The sequence below is a fragment of the Apis florea genome, unplaced genomic scaffold (genome assembly GCF_048593485.1).
Source record: "Apis florea isolate Af1SG1 unplaced genomic scaffold, ASM4859348v1 contig_2272_pilon, whole genome shotgun sequence".
NCBI lineage: Eukaryota > Metazoa > Arthropoda > Insecta > Hymenoptera > Apidae > Apis > Apis florea.
This window is the reverse complement of record NW_028256549.1, coordinates 6,055,120-6,076,354: the sequence shown is the minus strand read 5'-3', so window position 1 is coordinate 6,076,354 and position 21,235 is coordinate 6,055,120. Positions and strand designations below refer to the sequence as shown.

The 21,235-nt window shown below is 38.3% G+C and overlaps 1 long non-coding RNA gene across 1 annotated transcript; it reads right to left on the bottom strand.

Moving 5' to 3' along the window:
- Positions 1 to 5,767: 5,767 nt before the first annotated feature.
- LOC147658444 (uncharacterized) lies at positions 5,768 to 19,507 on the bottom strand. Its single transcript, XR_015295261.1, has 4 exons — positions 19,378 to 19,507; positions 19,161 to 19,298; positions 18,723 to 18,870; positions 5,768 to 5,863 (listed from the first exon to the last, which is right to left on the bottom strand). It is a non-coding gene; the product is annotated as an uncharacterized LOC147658444 (long non-coding RNA).
- Positions 19,508 to 21,235: the final 1,728 nt, after the last annotated feature.

The window sequence follows — 21,235 nt, the reverse complement described above, 5'->3', positions numbered from 1 at the left end:
TCGATTCGTCGAAGAAATTCGCGGCAATTTGACTTTGTTTCGTTCGTTTTCGCGGTGGAATTGCCGATACAATTCCAACAAATTTGATTTGAAAATTCCTGTCCCCGCCTGAAAACATTTTATGAGTATAGTAACGCGTCTCGAGCGTGTAATTGCTATGACAATTCCATCAAATTAAATTTGAGCATAAGGAAATTGTGGAATTGATCACTGAATAAATTGCAGAAAACAATAGCGTATATCTGATTTTTAATATACATCTATGTATGGGATTGATGATCAATTTGTCACGATTCGTTAATTAAAATGTGGAATTGCGTCGTAATTGAGAAATTTCACGAAATAATAACAAGCTCGTTACATGCGGAACATTGCTGACCAATTATAAATTTATAAACGTTTTGTACGAGAACAAGATACTTTAAGTCATAATTTTTATAATCCGATTATCAGGACAAATTTAGATTCCTTTAAACAAATTTAAAAATTGTTTCACTCGACTCTAACAATTTTCAAGTCTCGATACAATTTCAAAGATCATCTTTCATCGATCCTTTATTCTCACTTCAAAGAATTAGAGCTCGTCTCGATTCGACAAGCCAGTTTCTCGCATCGAGCGACTTTGAACGAGCAATCCTCTTCCAAAAATTAATCGATACGAGAAATCAATTTCTCCCCCCCCCCTTCTTCTTATCTCGAATATCAATTAAAACAAACATCTCCTCTTCTCTCCTCTCTTCCAACATCCAAAGTGTCTCGTTAATTTTAATCGTTTTAACGAAGTTTGCTCTTACAGGGAAGAAAAAAAACGCGCTCACGTATACACGCTTGTGGAGGGGAGTGGTTAAATTAAACACACGTTAAGCATTTAAATTACAAAACATGGAATAAATTACGAGTCGATCCTCTCTCTCTCTCTCTCTCTCCCTCCTCCGTTCCCCTCTCCCGATCTCCGTCCACTGTTCAATCAAGAGACTTTCGAACAGGTATCGGTGATTTTCTCAAATAGACGGCGCGACGCTGCTCTTGGGATCGAGATCGATGGACGTGACGTGAGCTAAAGTCGAGCATGGATACATCCATGGGTGTCCCGTATGAATAATTAAAATGTGTCCCCGTGCAGGCTATCTTTTAAGTTTATCTACCGAGATATCGAGGTAAAAGAGGTTTCGTTTACAAGATGGATCGAGGATAAAGACACACGGAATCTTTATATATCTTGATATCGATAATATTGCAATAATTCTGTTGCGATTGCATCTTAAAATTAAATCTTTCGGAAATAATTTCATTACATTCGATCGACGTGGAGGTCGATAATGAAATTATAGAGATGAGATACTCGTTCGAAATACAGATTATCTTTGCAATTTGAAATTCTCTCGAGAATGATTTTTTTTTTTTATGAAGGTGCGGAAATTAACTTTGTTCATTGTCCATGTAAAATTAACGAATTAAAGTTTCCCGGTCAATCATTAAAAATCCCTTTCAGTTTCTTTTTTTAAAATTCATCGATTGATCAAATTAAAATCTCCTCAACAAGTCGATTAAACGTCCACTTTCAATTTTGTTAATCGCTAAATTTATCATTAAAATTGATTGAACCAATTATCCGCAGTAACATCTTATTAACGGTTTACGAAATAAATATTAATTAATATTACATGTACAATAAATATTAATATTATTATCATAAACCTAACCTCTAAGACAATCTATTCAAGAAACAAACTGAACAAAATTTCCAAATAAAAATTACAAAATAACCAATTGATATAACCTCGAAATAAATAAATCAAATTCCACGATTTAAACATAACCTCCAAACAGTAATACGCATCGTTCCATCCGATATCTTTTCCCCAGCACAAGTTTTCACCAAACCTAACCTCGATACCTCGTACAATTTCCAAACTCCCCGGGGAAACCGAATCGTTTATCAAGCAAAAGGCGAGCATCGAATCATGACAAGCCTGTTCCTCGCGTTGCCCCGGTGGGTCACGTTCTACCGACGAAATTCCAACGCAATCCTTCTCTCTTCGTCCATCTCTCTCTCTCCACGATCGCAGCGCTCGCCGTGGAGAACTTTATTAAAGCTCGATCGGTACCCGAGATATCAGATTCCATGAAGCGGCCATTCGGCCGTTTAATACCACGAAGATGTAACGCGGATAACCCCGCTTTATTAATTAGCCGCTCTAATCTTCCTGGAACTCGTGTCGCGATAGCGGGATCGCGATGCATCAACCGCCACCTCGCCCTCCAGCCTTCATTTTCGCTCGTGGAAACGAAATTCGTCGAATATTAATTTCAAATCTTCGCGCACTTTTTTTACGAAGAATTTCAAGTCGTACTTTTATATATATATATATAGATACCAAAACGCTGACGTCGAAATACAATTATATGTTTGAGTTCTATTAGCCTGAAAGGTTTAATTTGCACGTATCTCCGTGAAGGCATCGCGTAGTAAGTTTATCTAACGGTTCAGATCGGAAGCGCATGCGCGGTTGGAAATGTTCGAAGCGTCTCATCATAAACCGGTCACCGAAGGGACGATAAAGGCGAATCGTTTATCGGAGCGTAGACTCTATTACGGTTCATTGTCGAGCAGTAAATTTGTCAGGGAGGCTGATGGAGGCCCAGAAATACAACCGGACGCAACTGAGAGCCCCTGATTACACAGAGGCGCATGACGACTCTATCAGGCCTCCGGCATCGTATGGAATATCCGTACAACTCGCACACAGGCGGCCGGTGCACGGCCGCGTCTCGGATGTTCCACGGTTGTACAACCGTAGTACAAGCGTAGACTGAAAAATATATACGCGAAGATACCGTGGACGGTGTTCCCTACCACCTCGAATATCACCCTCCCCGGGTCGGATGGCATTAGAAGAGAGGAGCGAGAACCCGTTCTCCATTAAACAATGCTTAAGGTAGGCCTATACCGGCTCGATCTTATCGTGATTCAATGCTCCTGCCAACTTGTCCGCTCGTCGATACGCGATTTTTTAACTTGTACCGGCGATTAAGTGGAATTTAGACGACGTCCACCAGCATGGCGGGCATCGATGGCGCGAATATGGCACTGGTTCGATTGGAGTGTCGAGGTTAGGCTGAAGTGGATTGGCAGGATGAGAGAGTACTACTTTCAGGTTATGTTGCGATCGATTCTCGAGGTGGTAATCCAGTGGTAAGGGTACTTTTATGTTTTGTTGCAACAGATTCTAGGTTGTGTTGGCCGATGGTTAAATTGAATTTACAATTTTAGAGATTGTATCGAAAGTTATTTAGAAAGTGGATGGAGATTTTAGGTTAGGTAGGAAATCACTATTTTGTCTTCTCTTTTTATTAAACGATTAAATTTGTGATTTAAAAGTCGAGGTTTAATTTATATTCGAGAGTTATTCAACATCTATTAGAAAGATTTTCTGCTTTGTTTAATTGGCGGTTTGTTGGTTATGTATAAAGGGAAATCTTTGTCTGTCTTATGAAATTATTGAATGAAATTAATTGTCCAAACAATATATATATATATATAGTATGGGATTTGGTATAATAGCCCGAGGTGTTAAGGGGCAGTGAAGATGAGAAACGAGTTACCTTGTTTCCACGTAATTAGAATCGCGAGTTAAGTTACTAGTGGAGAGATTGTGTATCATGAAACACCGAGTAGTCCGATCTTATCGGTAATCTCGATCATGTAAGAGTTGAGTTCAAGTTACCTTGATTTACAATCTCATTATAGAATTCGAAAGAGTGAGCTTGTATAAGTATCTACATCTTTACGGAGCGATAAGAATGAAAGACGAGAATTATCATTAATGCTAGCTAACCCAACATGACGGAAGATAAATTTATGTCTCATTATATAAACCAATTGATCAATTCCAAATATAAACTTAATCCGTTTTTTTCTGAGATATTGTTTGATATTTCGATACGTTAATCAAATCAATACAATCTCTGCATTGTTATACCCGAATTAGATATTCATCGATTACACTTGTGCCAAATAAAATGTGAAATTGATCAAAAGCAAAAGTGTAATTCAACATCTAGGGATACCTAAGGAACCTAGGGAATTTTACTAGCTTCGAAAAATCTTAAAAATTCGAACTATTGTGAGTTATGGTCAACGCATCTTCCTTAGACCGACACGAATGTATTATTAATGAGATACAATAAAGATCTGCGTGATTACTCGTCAGCCCCAAAGAATTTGTTTAATCTAATCGATCTATTAATATTAAACAGTTGATTTTTTGGCATCGATTTTGATTATCGTCCGTGTAAAGATCACGTTCTCCGAACGGCGAAAATTAACGTGACGAACACGCGGCATGAATCCTAATCGAACGATGGCCAGCCAGCAAATTGGTTCTTTAGCCATTGACCGACGGCCATAATTAGACTATCAATTTCCTCGTAACGTCGTGTAATTTACCGTCGTCCTTTCATTTTCCTCTGCGATCGATTCCTCGCACGTTCGACCGATCCGTTTCTGTGATTGTCAACGAGACCTTGATTGTAATTTGATGTCTGGCCAAGTTGAGAGAATAATTTGTGTTCCTTTTTCAGAGTACATTAAAGCGATATATATCACTAGATTCGGTTCGAATTCGTTACGAACTCGAATATCGATTGTTTTCTATAGTTATTATATTTAATTCAAATCTAATCCAAAATAAACAACTAATTATTCTCTTCAAATTACTGACTGTTTCTAGTAATGAACAAATCGAACTTGAATACCTTTTACGTGATCAGCGAGAAAAATAAGATCTAGGAATCCCTAGGATCGCTTTAGAGATCCCTAGGATCTTTCTACGATATTCAACGTGTTAATATTACATTCTCTCGTATATTCTTCACTTTCCACGAATTTTCCACTCTCGAAAATCTAAAAAAAATCATCATCCAATCCAATTAATAACAGATATCTATCCAAATCTATCAAAATCGTCGAGTTTCCAACCGCATCTCCAAACCTAGCCCAACCATATAAACCAGGTAGTTCCCAAAAAACCAACCGGGGGAACGGACGATCCCCATAATGGCGGCGAGTTGCCCCGCGCATTTTTCCCGGCAACGGTTACCCGATATCCCATTATTAATCTAATAATGATAATGATGGTGTAACGCAACTCGAGCAAACCGGGTACACGTGAACGATTCTAAAAACCGGGACAGCCGGTTAAACACACATTTTAGGCCCGCCACTCCGGCCGCCCGTTTAACTATGCTTTAGCGCAAGTTAAACCCGATGATTATGTTGTCAGACCGGGCGGGGGTGGAGGAGGGAAAACGGGGTGATCGCACGCACACGCGGCTCGAACCTGCTTCCTCCTCCTCCACGGTGGAGGTGGAGAGAGGGCCCACGCTTCTCGCGGAGAGGAAATTGCGCGACAGGGGATTTTTCCATGGGACGTAATCGTTGGATCAAGGAACGATCAAGGATCGATGATTGATCGTGACGAGGGATACAAGTGGGAGAAAATTGACGAATAATCGCCGATGAAGAGAAAGTCTTGCCAATTTATCGGGGGGGGGGGGGGAGGGGATTCTTTTTGCTTCGAGAGAGGTGTGTAATGACAGTGTCGAGCGATTTGTGCCACCCGCGCCTGTTCTGTACGGGATCCATTTGCGTGGGGTGTGGCTTTTCACGGGTTGTGGGAATATTTTGGAATTAGTTTGAACAAGCAAAAATTCATTTATTTTTATCGGGTAAGTTGCGAAACGTTGGAAGGAATATCTGTTGTTACCTGAACAGTTGAAGAAGTGAAGTTCTTGCTTGTTGTGAAGAAACCCATTTAGTTCCCTTTGATCGTAGTCATCAGAAGAGTTTCTGCTCTTTCTTCTGCAATAATTAAGAATTTGAGAAATGTAAATAATAAAAGTTTAAATTTAAAGTCTATTATTTCAAAAATTAAACAGAAAATAAAACGAGGAGTCGAACGGTCTAAGAACTTGAACTAACTACGTAATTAGTCAAGAATTCAATTTCAACAAAAAGATCTGGATAAAAAATTCCGATAAAACTCGAGCTCTTGTTACTACCTGAAGCCAATACAAAGTATCGAATACAAGAATTGCTACAAAACAAGACACGCGTTTGAACCAAGTCCATTACGGAAAAAGTAACGACCGTAAAGGTAACCAAAGGCAATCACCTGGAATATTTTATACGTGACAGAAGTTCAAAGACACTCGATCCTCGTCGATGGTCGCTCGAGAACTTGGAAAAAAAAGAACGTCACTGTTTGCGTGTCTCTGGCAGTGAACGGTATCGACACGCCATCGAGATTAGAAAACAAACTCTGATAATGGTATCATTTATGATCCCGTTAATAGAAAAATGATCTGCATCTTACTTTGTGATAAAAATTAATTTTTAAAATGTCACGAGTTTTAATTTCTTTCTCTCTTTCCAAATTCTAACAATTCTCTAAAATCTACTGCAAATCCCAAAAGAATTAATAAGTTCTACTACAAACTTTTTATCGATATTTTATTAAAAATGTTCACTAAACGATACTAGTGCAAAATTGTCTAACACAAAAATCAATGAAAATAATTATTTTTAAATATGTGATAAACATCTTGAAAAATATATTGATCAAATTCACAATTTAACATCTTACTTTACTATACATGGAAGGACAATTTTATCCCGTTATTGAAAATCACGTATAATTAAAGTAAATTGCAATATTGCTTTAAATTTCTTGTTAATATTATACTTATTTATTTATTTTCCCTTTCTTTCTTCTTCTTTTCTCTCTCTCTCTCTCTCTCTCTCTCTCTCTCTCTCTCTCTCTCGCAGAGAAAACAGTTTCTCGTCGTTTTTTTTTTTTTCAATTTGTAGCGCCAAGAGGGAAATATGGTCAATTACGACCAATAATTTACGTCACGTTTCCGTCCCCTTGGTCCACCACGATTTCTCGATCAGGTTCCACTAATGAAATAACTACTCGTGGCCAATTACTCGACTATGACGAGAGAACGACAGTTGAGTAACTGGAAAATGATCGGAAATGATAAGCTGCACGATAGTTTCTCGTCGATACCCGGGAACGATTCATTCTGATTGATAGACTTCTTGCCCCGTTAATTGTCCACTACCTCGACTCTCAGAGACTGCCATCTTTATTTATTTATTTATTTTTTAATTCTATTCTTTCTTTCATGTATTGTTTTTGCGAGGACAGGAGTATTCCTGTTTCTCGATTTCAGATTATCCAATGAGAAAGAGCAATGATCGATAGAAAAAAAATTCTTGGAAAAATGTATGTATAATTTATTGGTGGGTACATTTAAAAATTAAAAGTAAAAATTTTGAAAAATCATTTTAAATTTACATTCTTTCCAAATTATATTTTACTTGCATTATTCCACATTGATAATTTTCTGTATCATTATTATATTATTAAATAACTAAATGAAAATGAAAATAGATAATAATAGAAGAGAGAACACATAATGAAAATCATCCATTGAAACCTTAATTTACTTCATCAACGCGTCAAATGATAATTAAAAATTCCAAAAGAGAAAACAATCATCAATTACCTTTCCTTTCGTCAAAATCACGTTTAAATTCGATCGATCACATCGATCATCGAGAAGAAAAGTTTCGAAACGATGGATCCTTAAGGAAAGCAGTGTCGTGCGCGTGACTCCGCCCCATTATTTCCACCCGATGAAACAATTAGCCGGCCCGGATGGTAATTAGACAAAGGACAATTACTCGCCTCGTTATCCCCTCAGACACGTGTAAGACAAGCTGTTATGAACGATCGTCTCCGAGCAGCAACGTTATCGAACGATAATTATAATTGGCCGCATCTCGTTACAACGTTGGACGGCTTCTTCCTCACCGAAACGCGCATTCCCGACCCTCGGATTCCATGCAAAACGGTTTTATTATCGACCGAGGATTTATCGACCCCTCCGGCCGCATGACTTATCGCCTGAATTTATTTGAGAAAGATCGATTCGAGAGGAGGCGAATTACCCGAGTGTTTGGCCTGGGGAATTAAAAATGGTAAAAATGGTAATTGCCGAACGTTTAACGAAAATCGTTGTCCGATTGGGCGTGTATGGTAATTGTATTTTTCTTTTTTCCCCCTGTGCTTTGTGTATTAATTCGTGTGCGAATGAAATTATGAGAGAGGGAGAGAGAGAGAGAGAGAGAGAGAGAGAGAAGTCGTGTCGTTTATTATTATAAATATATCGATGCCCGTGTAAATGGTGGTCGGTGCGGATATTAATTGAAAATTAATCCGTTAACGAAGGTTTGAGTAATAACGATAAAAGGGAAGGAATAATGATGAAAATGATTTTTTTTAAATGTATTAGAAATATTAAATTTTCTGGGGAACTCGAATACTCTTGGTAATTTCGTGAATTATAACAATGACAAAGGTAGGGAACAAATAGGTGATTACAGAAGAGGAAAAGTTAATGGAAATAATGGAAGGAAAACAATTTTAATTAAAATAAATTCTAACGTAATGAGAAATTATGAAATTATAAATTTTTTTTTTTAGAGGTAGGAACTTTAATTATCTATTTTAAATAATTTTATTACTGACTTGATTTGCTTCGTATTATTAAAAAATACAAAAATTTTTATCAGAAGAAAATTCATAAAAAAATTATCTAAATTTCATCTACGATTTAATCTACGATTCCTTTCCTTTCTATTCAAATCCACGAAATCTAATCTATCATTTATTTTCACGAGTTAATATCACGTGTAAAAATGTATCCTTTAACACGAGAAATCAGCCCTCCCTTGATACACTGGCTTATTCGTGCCACATTTTTATTAATATCCATAAAATCTGCGATCTGCGATTATATTCACAATTCAGGATGATACTATCGGGGCAATTAAATTGCACTAACGTGAAAATGAATGCTCTTTTGAAAGTGGAAACGTCACGAAATCCATCCCTCACGCATCCTTCGTGAAATCTACTATTTGTATCTAATTAGTTGTTGGTTTCACGGTTTTCAACTCTCTCAAACGGAATTCTGAATTTTATGAATATTTAATAAACGACGATACGATACTTTAGAAATATTTCATTTCTATTAATATTTAATATCCGTATTAATATTTATTTAAAAGGTTGGAATTGAAGTGGACTTTAATAAAAAGTGGAAAAAATTGTGCTCGTATATACCTATCGTTATTCATAAATTATATTACAGATAATTACAGAGAAATTTTTTGTCGACAATGAAAATCCTTTTGAACGATTCAAAAATATTCCCCCCATTAACGAGATCAACGTTTTATTTAAAATCTACAATTATTCACACGATACCCGTGTCTCTTCCGACGATAAAAATCTCGATTCCAGGAAACGATTCGCGTGCATCCTAATAATTTCAGCGTCGAGATGCAAGGAGGGTTGAGGGTCGATCGATGCAAAATCGAAATTGTGACACCGTTCGATAATTCATCCGTTAAAAAACATCTTGTTCGATAATCAAGCTGATATAGAAATTGATTGTCGAGCGCAGCTGAACGCTGTTATAAATGCACGCCAAGAACGGCCAATGACGCGTGACGTATTTCCATTACAACGTAACGATGCACCCCTGTCAAAAAAATTCATTCAAAATGTATCATTTTTGTAAGCAAATCGTAATTTCCTTCTAAGACAACAGTGATCGATGGGGCGACACTAGCGCCACGTGACTATTAACTACATAGTACATATCGATACATTTGTTCACTCGTGTGTTATTCGTCATCTCTCAAATTATTCGTTCGAATTATTATTATTAGTATTTTTTTCTTTTATACAGAAAAAAAAATATTTTCTATACAAATATCTATACAAATACAATAATTTGACACATGCTACAATAATTACAATAATTTAACTTAATTTATGACAATGATCGAAACAATTTCCCTCGACGAACTCCACAGTTCCATCATAAATCCCCAGCATATCCCATAATTTACGAATAATCACGAAATCCAGCATGAAAACGTCATCGACGGCTCCAACCTCTCGTCCAATAAATTCGAAAATCGAAAAGCGGGGGCGGGCCGCGATAAAAAGGGGCGAAAAACGGCGAGAATCGATCAAGCAATCCCTCCCCCCCCCCCTCGATATTTTTCCCGGGCTGATAAAAACGACGGTATTTACCGAGCAGATTTATACACGGACCCTCCTCGTCCTTTTTTTTTTTTTTTTTCCTTTTCTCCATGCATCAGTTCCATTCCAGTGTATGCACACACACACACACACACACACACACACACGCATAGACGCCACCCCCAACCACCCCTCTTCCATACGTGGAACGTGTCAATTGCGTGGCGACCGGGGTCCACGGATTGGATAACACCGGGTCGGGTCGCTATATCGAGCTTCGATTATTGGTTCACTACGGGGTTGGTGGGCGAGGCATTTGCACACCGACGTTTCCTCTTCTTCTCTCTCTGCCTCCTCTCTCCCTCCCTCCCTCTCTCTCTCTCTCTCTGTGCCACCTCGTCCAGTCTCCCCTTGGAACGGCCAAGAGGCGCAGGAGGACCAAAACGAGCTCCCAATTAACCAACAATCCGAAACAATTTGGCCGGCCAGATCGTATCTGCGCGGAGGGAGCCTTAAGCCGCGTACACACGGGTTAAATTGGGAACAGGGTAAAGAAGAAAAGGAGTATATGTATGAGTAAGTAAATAGTAAATGTTGAAGGTATTTACGTTTGGGGTGATGTAATGGCTCGTTTACACCACGAAATGAAGTTTTGGTTCAGTTTGGAGTTTACAGGTGTTATTGATTGGTTAGAGAGTGATAAGATTTAGCGTGTTTTTGGTTCGAATGTATTTGGGTGTGGAGTAAGTTAAGACTGTTTCGCACTGGTGAAAATCATCTACATCGGATTGGAGAAAATAAAGCCTGATTTACACCGATGGAAATAGAGAATAGAGAAATTTTTAGTTAGCTGTTAATTTGAATGAGTAAAGGGTACAATTGTGAGTGATGGAAGATAGTAATAAAGCCTGTTCCACACTAATGAAAACATAAAATAAAAAATTTATACGCAATTTATTTATACGTAAAATTAAGACTGTTTCGCGCCGATGAAAATGATTTACATAGAATGACATATTAGAAGATTGGAGAAAATAAAGGCTGATTTACACTGATGGAAATAGAATACAGAAATTTTTAGCTAGCTGTTAATTTGAATGAGTAAAGGCTACTTTCCAAATTGCATAATAATTCATGTTTTTACAATTGAGTGAGTGATAGTAAAGCCTGTTCCACACTAGTGAAAATAGAAAATAAAAAATTTATACGCAATTTATTCATCTTCAAATTAAAATTTCTCGCAATGATTGACCAAAGGCAAAAGAATCCCAAGGATTCTCGCGACAGAAATCCAAAAGTTCTCGAAAAAGGAACGAAAAGAAACGATCGAACCTGCACGTTCAGTTTGTTCACGAGGCGTAGGATTACTGGGGGGATACGAGATCGTCGATCTCGCGTAACAAGGACGAACGAGGAAGAGGATCTCGGTGGGTGGAGGCACCTACTTCTGTGCAGGCTGGCTTAGATAGGCCGAGGGCGCTCTCTTTGCACGCTTATTACCCTAATGCCAGTACTTAACACACTGTTGCTCGATCGTATTCGTCGAGCTTATTTGCCGTGGCAACGACCGGCTGTCCCGGTTTACCCTGGGACCCTCCTCGAGCGAACCTGCCCCCTTTATCTGACCATTTTGTATTTTTACCTCGCCTCCATGAACAGAGATCACTTCGAGATTCAGTTTCTTTTGCAGAAGACTCGACTAGTCTTCTGCTTTCCCTCCTCGAAAGAAAATTTTTTCTTGGAACAATTATTTAGAATTATTTACGAATTTTTCATGGTTTGCACGGAATTGTCTCAACTTCGCTCGAAGTTGTATAATGTATAATAATTTTCTTGAAACGGTATTGTTTTAAATGTTTTGAATATCGAATTTAAAAAAAAAAGAATGGATTAACTCTTATGACATATTTCTCTTATTGTTACAATTATATATCTGTAAGATTAAAACAAATTAAAAAAGGCCTCGTTTGAAGAAGGCACGTAATGTAATGGCGGGAAACGATTTATTAAAAGATGTTTTTTGTATCTGAATCGAGAAATAATGACAGAGAATCGATATATAATAAATTTTTCTTAGAGACTTTAAGTTTTTATTAATTGACTAAAGTTTTTATTAATCATCTAATTTACGAGAGCGATAAATTTATGATAATGGAATCTTGACAGAGTAATGGATCGTAGATTTCGTGGTTTAATTCGTTATCATAGGTTTCATTCAATCGGCAACCGCGATGGACGAATATTGCAAAATAAGAAAGTGAATCGTATAATGCAAACGCCTGGAACACGGTAAACATCCAGCCTCGCAAATTGCACGCTTCGACGTGATTATATTCGAACACTGATTGCTATACCTGAGGTAAACAGTAATGACTTCGAGATTACATCTATTTAAAGGTTATAATAAAGTTCTAAGCGCTCCACGGAGCGAGCCAGTTCGCACTTTTACCCGCAATGTCTGCTAAATTGCCGGTATATTAAAGTTCACAATGTAATATCCATCCCTCAAAACTCTTCGTTTGTTCTATCCACCATTTCATTAGGCTGGAACATATTTTCTAATAAATCCAACCCGTTTAATCTGGCTCGATTACGGCCACTACATTTCAGCCGCCATCTTGAATCCTGGTGAAGAAACACCTTTGGAAAATTTTCTCGTTTCATCCTATCTAATTTTTGTATTTGTAAAAATATAATAATTTATAAAAATATACATTAAAATAGGTTTTTAATTGTATACATATATGTAACAAAATATAAATAATTTTCTTATTTATTAATTTTAATTAAATCAAATCAATTTTTTTTAATCGCATCCATTTACCGAAATTATTTATTTCGTGTTTTTATATTTCAATATTTTCTGTGATATTCAATTTTCCATATCAATACATATAAAAATCCTCTTGTTCAGAAAACCGTTGCCATTTGTCAGAGGGAGACATTTTTTTTTGCAAATAATTTTTCTAAACTAAACAAAAACTTAACACGATTTTTCACGATATCGTTAGTAGAATAAAACAATTGAATACACAATTTTCCACAAAATAATATCCATTCAATTATCCAGACACTGTACTCTACGTATCGAGTGGACAATGTGTAAAGAGCAAAGAGCAAATTTTCGCAAAAGAAGAGAGAGAGAGAGAGAGAGAGAGAGAGAAAACAAGAAAGAACTCAAGCCTTAAATTTCGCTACCTGATCGACAATTATGCAAAAATATACGATCAAAATGATCGCATTTACCACGGTCTATGGAGAGGTTTCATGGGGCGTAATATTTTTCTTCGCGGGCAAAGAACAGGAATTATCGTGGCGTTACTGTCAATTTCGATGGGGGGGACAGGGAACAGGGGCAAAAGGGGCGAAAAACAGAGAAAACGATAGAGCGGCGGAAGGTAGGAGGAGGAGGAGGAGGAGGGGGAGGGGTCGGTTTCGCTCTAGGCACCCGGTATATAGATCGTTCATACGCGATGTTGCCCCAATGGCGTGGCGTTCCCGGCAGATAATTATCACTAACCATCAGCTATTTGCGAGGAATGGCTGATAATTGCTATGTTGTTCGGCCTCTACCCACCGATAACCCGCCTAGGACTCCTTTTAGACGAGCTGCTCGCAGTCACTGCAACAACCTCCGGGGCCCCTCCGCCTCCCGATCCTCCCGACGTTTTTCTCCTTCTCCCTTTTTCTCCTCTCCCCCCTCCACGCCCCTCTCCCTTCGAGCGCCGTGTTTATTCGCGGATCTCCTCGCGGGGAGAAAATTCCACATCTCTCCTCTGCCGATAATTGTACATTCCATTTCGCGAATCGTCGATATTTTATTTCGAATACGCGACAAGGATCCGCGGCAAGGGGATTATATAAGCTATCGGAAAATTTATCCTCGAAGAGAGAATTCGACGAAAGATAATTACCAAAATCTTGGCAACTCGAAGATTTGTTGGTATATATATATAAAATGTAGCATTTTTTAAACAAATCAAATTACATCCAATCAAGAGTTTCCAACAACAGCCTCCCTCCTCAACCAGTATCAGCTCGTTCTCGTGTACACACACACACACGTGTAAAAGCACTTTAGCCGGCTCCCTCGAGCTGTCCTAGAAGATATACTCGCTACCATTAACATTATTATGTGAGCCAGCGTTCGTCAGCGTGGGGATAAGTGAACGCGGCCGGCTTATTAAATTGCCGGTGTAACATTACGATTTACAGGGCAATAAGAGAGTTATCCAGCCAGTGGCTCGCGAGTACACGCGCGTTAACGTTGCGTGTCTTTCCGCTGTAGGGTGTTACGACGCGTTTCGTCTTGAAATTTCTTCTCCTTCGAATAATCGCAGGTTACACGCATGTCGGGGGTGTCGAAAAATGTAACTAGATAACGTGGGGAACGATAAGGACGGTAAGATGATATTTGCGGATTAATTGCGATTGCAAAATGGGCGAGGAGAAGGGGGTGGTTTCTAGAAAGGATCGAAACGTTCGTTTCGAAGAGAAGAGAATCGAGAGACGATAGTTGGATAAATTATGTGACAAATTATTTCACGTATTAATTCCGATCGTGAGAGAAAATATGTAAAATTGGAAGAGAGAGCGAAGTATTATAATTATATGTCGAAATTGAAATTTGTCGACTATTAGGATTTCTTCTAAAGAAAGATGTATTTAATTCTAATATTTTGAAAGATCATCATGAAAAACGTTACATTACAAACGTTCAAACAACACGTGCAGACCATTTAACCTAACCTTCGTAATGACCTCTTTCGTTATAACCGTGCAATAATAAAAACCACACAAGTTTCTCTTAACTCGAAACATCAAAAAAGTTGAGATGTTGACGAGATAATATAAGATAACACATCGTCGAATCTCTTTCGAAAAAGCAGAATACATTGAATGCTTAAAAGTATTTGCAGTTGGGATGAGTGAAGTATACCAATGACTTCGACGATTATTGATCGATGAATCAAACTGGCAATATATAAAATTTATCACTTGGACGAATGTGAATAGAATATTTAGAAAATAAAGCTCGAATTCTCGTTTCACGTTTGTTGTTATTACCGAAATACTTAAAAAAAAAAAAAAAAAAAAAAATAGAAGAGCAGCGAATCCTGATCCACACACTGGATTGAAATGGAACGCGAGCCTAGCCTTTCCACGATTCCGACAAAAACGAACGAAACTTAATGATGTGTGATCAAGATAACACAGTCGAAGAATCCGTCGAGTCTACCTCCCTATCCCCCCCCCCTCCTCCCCCCTCCCCCCACACTCATTTCAAGCTTCGTGAGGATCTCGATGCGCGCTCGAAGGCAACCGTAATTACGCGTGGCGACTATTCATTAAGCTGATTGCACCTTCCCCTCCCCCCACCCTCCGTCCCCGTTTTCCATTTCCAACTGAGCGGAACGTTATCGCGTACGGTTCGCGCAAAATCGGCCGCTCTCCCTCGCGACCGCGCTGCCCTCAGATGGCGTGCGGCGCGCACGTCGGTTAGAAATTGCGCATCTCCCTATGCGCATCCGATTTAACGAGCCGAATGCAGGGCGGCATTTTTACGGGACACCCGTTGATTCGAGGGCAGCGTTCCTTCCTTGATGAGGGGGATCGCGGAACACCACCGTTCCGTCGGGATATTATTACCGCGAGATGGTGGAAAAGATGCTGCTTGTTCCTTTTTTTTTTTTTTTTTTTTTGGTCTTGGTTTGTTTGGGTGAAAGGAAAGAATTAGAGGCAGAATCGGTATAATAGGTCTTCTCTAGAAAGGTTCTCACGACGTACGATTCTGGCGCGGATTGAACGAATACCCAAATCTTATCTTACATCGTCAAATTCTGTCCACAAGCGAATTAAAATCGTTCGATTAACCGTCAATCGGGCAATGCTCATTTAATATCGTGGATGAAACATCTTCGAATATTGTAATGGAAGGAAGCGGAGAACAAGGACGATCACGAACGAAGGAATAATCAGTGGCAGGAAAGTTGGAAAGTATCAATAATCCTTCTCCTCTGTTCACGTTCGCCTTCGTCGATGATCGATCGATCCGTCCATCGATCGACGATCCACGAGGAAGTCACGTCGAGTAATACTTCTTACCACGCGTCTATTCGCGGTTAGAGCGATATTACAATGTCGTCGCGGATGATTATAACGCGTTCGTGAGTACAGATGCATTCATCCAGATGGAAGAGAGAGAGAGTACGAAGTGTGCGTGCGTGCGTGCGTGCACGGTCACGTACCCCGCGTCGAATACTTCCACGTGTACATTATCGATCGATCGGACGCACGGGTAGTTTAGTATCCGGCCAGAAGTCACTAGGGAGAGGAGAAGTCCACCGATTCTATTCGTGAGCGTTAATTGCGAGAAAGCTGATCGTGATAAGCCCTTCTAATAACCTCCTGTTCTTTTCTTCCCTTCTTCGCCAACGAGAAGGGGCAAAATTAACCTGCCCTCGTAATAGAGACGTAAGAGGGGAAAGTAAAGCGATAAAGGTTTTAATATTTTTGTTCATCCATTTTTCGTTGGTTTCTATAAATGTATACGCTTGGAATTTATCTCTGTACTTTTTTTTTTTTTTGCAAGATATTGGATATTCGAATAGGATAGATTGTTTTATTGGTATGAACGGATCTTTTATTATCTTCTATTATTAAAATATCTATTTCTTGGTACATAGGAAATATAAAGAATCGTTATCGATATATTTTTATTTTCTAAGGATTTTTTTTTATTTTTTTTGAAGAAATTTTAAATTAATTTTAATTTCTCTTGATCAATCGAGTCAAAAATTTGGTTAAAATTAAATTTTCCGATTATTTTGTTGTTTCCACTAATCAAATAAAGAGATATAAAATTAATTTCTAAATACTCTTACTCAATTTACATCATTATTAAGATTATCTTACGAGATAATAATTAATTTTACATTTTATGTAAATATAGTGAGAATTTTTCGAAAGAACGAACTTGAGGCAAGTATGCGCATACAAGTGGAATCGGTTCGAGTGGAATCCAAGGAAGTTAAACGTTGGAATGTGGGAATCGATGATCACTCTACTAGCTGGCAAAGGAATTTTATTGAACACGCTGATACAGTGTATAATTCTCATTTACAATTTATGAAATATAGAGATATTCGTTTAAATCTTTCAAACATTCTACGGAAAATTCCTCTACAGACTTAAAACAATCAAACATTCAGCAATGAAATAAAAAACTTTATACAACCTCAAAATTCTCGAATCATTATAAAAATAATAATTTTAAAAACATTAAAAAAACACATGTCCAAAATAATCGATAATATTATAAAAAAATTTTTCTTTGAAAATACCTCTCTCTTCATTATCCGATTAATTTTCATAAAATATAATTTCAGAAAACTTAAAACATAAAATTGAAACGAGAAGTTAAATATATCGATAATGATCCCATATTTATTTCGCAATTGGGTCAAAGATGACTCGAGGGAACGTAGCAGAATTAAAAACGTTCGAATTAACATTAAAATTAAAAAGTTCAATAAATCTCTTTACATAACGATAAATAAATGCCATTTAATTAAAATATATTTTTTTACATCGTAATTAGCTACGCAACAAACCTTATATACCAAACCCGATACTACATCTTTATATTATTCCTATAAACAAGAACGGCAACCAGACCGTCGAACTTTATGTAAATTTACGAGAACGGTCAACATGTCAATATAAAGTCCATCAGCTGCGATGTCGTTCGCTCAACAGGCTGGCGTATGCATTTTTATGGCATCGCTTCGAGAATCGACCACGAAAACCGGTGTTATAATATACAATCGAACGAAAGTCGAGTTCGATCGTTGGAGAAACTCGTTCCTTTTGCGATTGTTTGTTCGATGAATGGAATAAAGATAAAGGAGTTGCACACCTGTTCGAAGGGAGTGTTTAGAGAAATTATTACAAATTATGGAAATCACGATGGAAGGGAAGATGTTGATTCGAAATATAGATAGTACTTTTCTCAAGGGAGATTAGATTTAGGGGGATTGTTGAAAACGAATCAAAATTTCTTATTTTTACTTAAATTAATTCCAGATTAATTACTTCGTATCAATTCTGTTTAACACAACAAGTTTAGAAAAAAAACCAGTTTAAATCAATTATATAATTATATAATCACATCACATCACTTGTATAATAACACAATTTTAAAGAAAGTTTTAAACGATTTGAACTGTTACGTGAATTTTGTCAAAATGTGTTTTTATATTTATATATTGTTATATATTATATTTTAAAGTCTATAATCATAAAGATTATACGATAATGTACCATTCTATATGTAATATAATTCTTTCTATTCGCAATTTTATAATCGAAGTCTGAATATCTTGTCGAGAATAAATATTTTTGAACAACAAATATGCGATATATATTCTTTTGTAACAAAAAGTCTACATAACCTAACATCCAATTTGAATTTCCATCAGATCGAATTGTAGAAACACATATGCTACGCTATTCAATAAAAACACTGTCTAAATTATCATGAAAATCTTCTACAATTCTACGCTATTCAATTTCAAATAATTTATAAACACTTACCGAAACACGATCCGATCGAAGAATTCCACCGACTCTGTTTAAATACTCCCAATCGCGAAAATCCAGAAAGAAAGATGTCCCGCAATTTTCTCTCCTCTTACGATTCCTCTTCTCGACTGGTCGAGAATCGAATCCGCGGAATTACAACCTGAAAACGATCCAGACCCCGTATATACGAATCGTGTAATAGAAGTCCGTGCCGTCTGATCGTACAGAAAGCGAAGGAAAAGACTTGGAAGAGCGTTACACGCCTAATAACCGAGTATCATCTCTCTGTCGAGAGAATCGGAATTTCTACAATTCGAGATCTCGATCCGTCTAATGTGGCCCAGCCACGCGAACCTATCATAACCTGGGCCAACGTAACCACATGTTTGCCAAGCTAACCTCTTCCAGCCTCGATTTCCCTCGAATTTGCATTTCTATCGGTCTACGTACACCAACGTTGCTCCTGCAGGTTCTACGATATTTTCGTATCGTTCTTTTTTTCTAACTTCCAGAAGGAATGGTTTCTTAAAGGAAAATAACACGGAGTCGAAGAAACGGTCTGATTGTTCCGATTGGCGATCGCGGCCGCTATTAAGAGCTTGTTAATGCGATTTCTGCTCGAGCTTTTTTGCCGTAACCGGGTAATCATACTTGTCGAACGATTTACCTGTGAACCATGGAGATTGTATTCGACGGTTGTTTCAACGGTGGTTTTACAATTCTCGTTTTTTGCGTGTAACACCAGGTGATAGGATCCACGGCGAAAGTACGGCTAATTGACGTCTCGCGATCGAGGCGACGTATGTGTGAGTTTTATTTGGCCGAGCGCACTTAGAGGTTGGAACGATACATTACAGATGGAGCCAGTTTCTTTTCCCCGCGGAAAAAGCTAGTTCATTATTGGTAAAAAGTACAGAGAGCGTTGTTCAACCGTTTACCGTGAGGTCGATTGTTAAGATCAGAGTAGAATTCTTGAATTCTATTGAGTTTCCGTGATCGTGTTTCAATTCTTAGAAACTAGTTTCTTTGATGTCAGAGTGAAATTTCAACGTAGATACGAGCGGGGATCTGAATGATTCTTCAAGACTAGTTCCTGAGATCAAAGTGAAATGGTGCCCGATTTCTGGCAACCGTATATAGAGACACCTTTGAAACCAGCTCCTTATTATCTACAGTGGGATTTCTTGATATCGGTTTACTATATAATTGCACCTCGATTCCTACATTTTTTGCAGACACTTCACACTAATTGGATTGTTAAAACTCAATTGAAATCACGTGGAATAAGAGATGATAGGATATCCCGTTTCCTTTCCCGTTGCCATGGAAAAAAAATATAATATCAATTTTCCACTAGAAGAATACTAATTCATCCATCCAAGAATTAAACGATCAACGAAACTCTTTTAACATCTTCACTCGAACAATTTCACACTTTTATCGAAAGGAAACAAATTGTAAGATTAAATCTTAGCCCCTTCAAAAATTCCTCCACACCATCATAATCAACCGACTTACACGAACCATCGCACACGTACACCACGACCCTCTCGAAAATCGTCGAAAAGGCGAAATCTCGAAGCGGGGCCAAACAAACAAGTCGGTCAACGGAGGAGGAGGAGGAGGAGGAGGAGGAAAAACGAATATACAGAAAAGGAACAAGGCACGAGAGGGGGAGAAAAAGTGGAAGAGGAAACGAGGAGGAAGGCGATGCGTGTGGGTTCAACGAAGAGGGTGTCGGGTTACCAATGAAATACTGGTACCATTTTGTTTACAATATTGTCGGGGGTGTATTCGAGAAAAGGGGAAGGGTGTGGGGCAGAAGGTCGGACACTGTCTCCGTGGAACACCTCTCGCGGCCAACGAGGGGAGGGGGGTGTGTGTGTGAGAGGTGAGGGAACGAGAGGAGGAAGGGAGGGGGAGTGTAGCAGGCCGGTACAACCGGGGATCCCCTTAAAGAATTATCTCTTTCTCGCGGGTTGGACCGGTGCGCCTCCACGGAGATCCCCTCGATTGGACTGATTCTTACACGCGCGGGCCGGCGACGAGCCTAAATTGCGAATTCCGCCGCGTTCCACACCGACAAAGCAACGCGAGTCAAACGAGCTTGTTCCCCCGCCGCCGGATGACAGATTTATGGTATTAGATGGGACACGCGAATTTGTGTTCCCCGGTGACTTCGATCCCTCCGGATGGCCTGAGAGGGTACAAGGAGAGAAGGACAGAGAGTTTGGAAGGGAAAGAGAGTGGGCATGTTTGTTGAAAGTTTGTTGAACTGCGAGAGACCAGATTTTCAAACGATTTTGGAATTCTTATGGCGAGGTACTTATTTCTTGTTTGAATTTTTCTTACAAATTTGAGAGAAAAGAACAAGTTGATACTCTATAAAGTGTAGGATAAAAGTAGAAGTAATTTTTATGTAGAAATGATATTAATCAATAAACTTATAGGTAAAATTCTTCGCGAGAAAAGAATCCATCAATCTTTTCAAACTTGCTCCATGTTGAAAAACGCACGTATGAATT